Source organism: Babylonia areolata, chromosome 19 (genome assembly GCF_041734735.1).
Source record: "Babylonia areolata isolate BAREFJ2019XMU chromosome 19, ASM4173473v1, whole genome shotgun sequence".
In the NCBI taxonomy this organism is placed as follows: domain Eukaryota; kingdom Metazoa; phylum Mollusca; class Gastropoda; order Neogastropoda; family Buccinidae; genus Babylonia; species Babylonia areolata.
Genome location: NC_134894.1, coordinates 57,805,405 through 57,810,404, shown reverse-complemented (window position 1 = coordinate 57,810,404; position 5,000 = coordinate 57,805,405).

The following is a 5,000-nucleotide window of genomic DNA, read 5'->3' as shown; positions in this document are numbered from 1 at the left end:
GAAGAGAGAGAGGGAGATAGAGAGAGGGTGAGAGAGAGGGAGGGAAAGAGAGAGGGAGAGAGAGAGAAAGAGAGAGAGGGAGGTAGAGAGAGAGGGAGAGAGAGAGGGGAGAGAGAGGGGGAGAGAGGGAGGGAGAGAGAGAGAGGAGAGAGAGGGGGAGAGAGAGAGGAAGAGAGAGGGGGAGAGAGAGAGAGGGAGGGAGAGAGAGAGAGAGAGAGAGCAAATCACTGAGACAGACGTAGAAAGACAGACAGCAAAAAGAAAGGGAGAGAAAGGCGGAGACAAAAGGAGAGAGAGAGAGAGAGAGAGAGAGAGAGAGAGAGAGAGAATGAAATAGAAAGACGGACAGACAGGCACAGACAGACAGCGTGAGGATGTGTGTGTGTGTGTGTGTGTGTGTGAGAGAGAGAGAGAGAGAGAGAGAGAGAGAGAGAGAGAGTGAGGCAGACAAACAGAACAGACAGACAGGCACACAGAGAGAGAGAGAGAGTGTGTGTGTGTGTGTGTGTGTGTGTGTCTGTGTGTGTGTCTGTGTGTGTCTCTGTGTGTCTGTGTTTGTGTGTCTATGTATGTGTGTCTGTGTCTGTATGTGTGTCTCGTTGTGTTGTGTGTGTATGTGTGCGTGCGTGTGTGAGAGAGAGAGAGAGAAAGAAAGAGAGAGAGAGAGAGTCGGGAGAACAGAGAATGACGTGAAGTGGAAGCAGCTCGTAATTATGTGTGGAGACGGAGAACATTAAGGAGGACGTAAGTACATGTACAGCTTGTCTCTCTCTCTCTGCACGTAGTTCATTTCCATGACAGACAACTATTATCATCCCTCCTTGAAATAAACAGTCTCAAATATTGATCATCTCTCTCGCACTCAAAAATAACGCTTAATAAAATATGTATTCACCGTGCCAGATTTAACCAGAACCACCTCACACACACACACACACACACACACACACACACACACACACACACACACACACAGGTCATGCGGGTTTATTGGGGTGATGGCCTAGAGGTAACGTGTCCGCCTAGGAAGCGAGAGAATCTGAGCGCGCTGGTTCGAATCACGGCTCAGCCGCCGATATTTTCTCCCCCTCCACTAGACCTTGATTGGTGGTCTGGACTCTAGTCATTCGGATGAGACAATAAACAGAGGTCCCGTGTGCAGCATGCACTTAGGGCACGTAAAAGAACCCACGGCAACAGAAGGGTTGTTCCTGGCAAAATTCTGTAGAAAAATCCACTTCGATAAGAAAAAGAAATAAAACTGCACGCAGGAAAAAATCCACAAAAATGGGTGGCGCTGTAGTGTAGCGACGCGCTCTCCCTGGGGAAAGCAGCCCGAATTTCACACAGGGAAATCTGTTGTGATAAAAAGAAATACAAATACAAAATACAAATTATTTCTTTTCCAAATGCAAAGTCCTGGGAGGAAAAGGATAAATCTACACGAGCGTAATTATTTAAGTATTTTGGATTTTCATTTGTCAACCAATGGCAAATGAAGAAGAAATGGTAAACCAGAAAGAAAGAAGCGATAAGACAGAGAGGAAAGAAATTAAAACAAACAAAAAAAGAAAGAAACGAAGCACAGAAAAGAATGGGAAGAAATGAAGGAGGAATAAAAAGAAAAAAAAACCAAAAGAAAATCTTGTCAGAGGTGTGTGTGTGTGTGTGTGTGTGTGTGTGTGTGTGTGTGTGTGTGTGTGTGTGTGTTTGCGTTGTGTGTTTTGTATGTATGCATGTATGTATCTATGTGCATGCGTGCTTGTGTGCGTCTTTCAATTGTCTACATTTTTTTTTTTTGTTATTATCATTCTTTTGTCATATCTTTTGATATCTGATACACTTCTTGATTTATTCATTGACATGATCTCTTTTAAATTGTTCTCTCTTACCTATATTTTAAATCATAATTATATGCATATGTTTGTGTGGGGATGTTTGAGTGGATGTTTTAGTTCGTTCGTTTATTTATTTATAGTCTGTTCATCTTAAGATGATGATATTAGACTGAAGGATGTTTTAGTACTATTGTAAAGCGCATAGAGCTTCAAGAATATGCGCCATTGCAAGATGTCTCAATAGATAAATAAATAAATAATTGGTGAGAAGCAAATGCATTAGATTTAAGAAAAAAAAATTATGACGAAAGAATACAAACAGAAAAGAAAACAGGAAAGAAAATTTTGAGAAAAAAAAGGAAGGAAGAAAGAAAGAAAGAAGGTGTAGTGGTTAACATTACCAACGGAAGAGCGGAAGACATTAGGTTCAAACCCCATCAAACCCAATCACGGTGTGAGACGTTGAGGCTCTGGCCCGTGCTGCCCACCACCTAGAAGTGAGTTGTGCAACAGACTCAGGTAATAATAACAATAATAATAATAATGGTATTTATATAGCGCTGAATCTTGTGCAGAGACAAATCAAAGCGCTTTCACACCAGTCATTCACACGCATGCATAACTCTAAAACTGTAGAAACTATAGACAAGGAAAAGGCAGGCAAGCGAAGAGTGACCTCGTTCACGGGTCATCCACTTCACATTAATTTTCTGAAAGTGTGTGTATAATGACCAGTCGTGTATAATGTGTGATTCGAATGCTCGTACATTGTAATTGTTCATTTAGTCTTATCGTAATGTTTTATATAATGGGTCAAATTTCATCCACTTTACTCAGGCTCCGATGCCTTATTTTTTTATTCACAAAGTGACATTCTATTTACTGCATTGGGCTGTACACATACAGATATTTTTGCTCCTGTAATTAATATCGTAATCCCACTGTAATTTTTTTTAATAATCATATTTTTGGTTTACTTATCCCTGCCAACTTTTGTCTTGGGTACAGGTTTTTATGCAGTAACCCCCTTTGGATTATTTGTGGCAAATCTAGTGTATGTGGTGTTGTACCTTTTTGTGACTTGTTTTATGCAGTGTACTTAGGAATTCACATGTATGTTTCAGCATCGGATCTTTTACATTTTTCTTGTTCTTTATTTCCATTGCCAGATAATCTCATATTTAGTTCATGTATATAATGATACTTTTTTTAAATAGCATACAGGTCAGTTACTGCCTAAATAGCTTTAACTTTAGGCTCTGGCAGTATAAAAATGTTAATAAATCACCATCGTCCGACTACGACCATCAGAACAGCAGAGAAGCCAACTGCTGTCCCGGATATCTCTGCTAGAATTTGATTATAGTAAAGAGTGTCTTGCCCAAGTTACACCCCCACTCTCTCAGGCAAGAGGGTTTTAGGATAGTCGGAGTTGGGATGGTCGCCAAAGGCCAGCTAGCCCCCAAGGCTGCAGCACTAAGAGCCAGTGCGATTTTGCCTCCAAGTTTGAGAGTCATAGTCCTTCACAAAGGACCAAGATTTAAATGAATTCCGATTGCAATGGAAAAACCATTGATGACACAGCTCTCACTTTGCTGTTCGCCCAGCTGTAAACTTATGTCAGTCTGTGGAAGAAGCTGGGATTGAGGGACAAATTTCTGAAAGTATACATTCACTATCCAAACATATTATGCCCAACACTGAGTTTATATCACAGATTGACATAAGTTTACATTTGGGCCAACAGCAAAGTGAGAGCTGTATTATCAATGGTTTCTCCAGTCAATGGGAAACCATTTACAGCTTAGTCTTTTTGTGAAGGACTATGACTCTCAAACTAAGAGGCAAAATTGCACTGGCTCTTAGTGCTGCAGCCTTGTGGGCTAGTTGGCCTTTGGGAACCATCCCAACGCCGACTGTCCTAAAAACCCTCTTGGCCGAGAGAGTGGAGATGTAACTTGGGCAAGACACTCTCCACTATAATCAAATTCTAGCCCAAATAGTCGGAACAGCAGTTGCCTCCTCTGCTGTTCTGATATGGTCATAGTCGGTCACGACTGACTATCATATTATTCTTCACACACAAACGAAACGAGAAAGTTTCATTATCAGAAGCAGGCGCCTATAATATACATCGTGTGTTCCTCAGGAGATCACGCAATGTAAACACTTTCCCCCCATTCTACACCACTTTCCACTACCTCTGAATGTAGTCCCATTCAATTACGCCGTGCAGACAGACCACGTGGGGGCCTGCTACTGTTTGGAAGTATCGTGGACATGGATCTGGCTTTGTCGGTTGATACCTTTGGGATAACTGCTGTGAGTATTCAAGCAAAACAAATAAATGAACGAAGAAATAGTATAGATTATCCCTGAAACTGGTTGACCAATCAGCGTATCGATCTGGGAGAGTCTCTTAACAGGCGTTGTCAGAGTCCACATTGGTGAAACGATTCTCTTTTCTTTTTCTTTTCTTTTTTCTCTCTCTTTTTTTTTTTTTTTTTAAACAATTTCATTTGCTTGTCAGTACGAGTTATATACAACACACACCCACACATACGTTAACACTCACACATACACACACACACACACACACACACACACACACATGCATATACGCACGCACGCACGCACGCACGCGCACACACACACGCACACACGTGCATTCGTAAACACACACACACACACACACACACACACACAAAACGTACTCACGCACACACGCACACACGCAACACACACACACTCACACAAACGCGCGCGCACACACACACACACACACACACACACACACACACACACACACAGACAACGTACTCACGCACATACACACACACACACACACACACACACACAACGTACTCACGCACACACGCACGCAACACACACACACACACACACACACACACACACACACACACACACGTAAAAGAAACAAACACAAACACGCAACAACAAAAAACAAAAAAAAACCCACTCCCAACACATTCACGGCGCGTGCAGTTTCTATCACAGTTGCAATCGATTTGCAATCTAATTCTGATTTACACAAACTCAGCTGTCCCTGAGCTTGCTCGATTTCAATCAATTCTCCCTCTTTTTTTTTTCGCAGATGAGATGGAAACTAGATATGGGTCAGAAAAAAAACGACTAGACTTC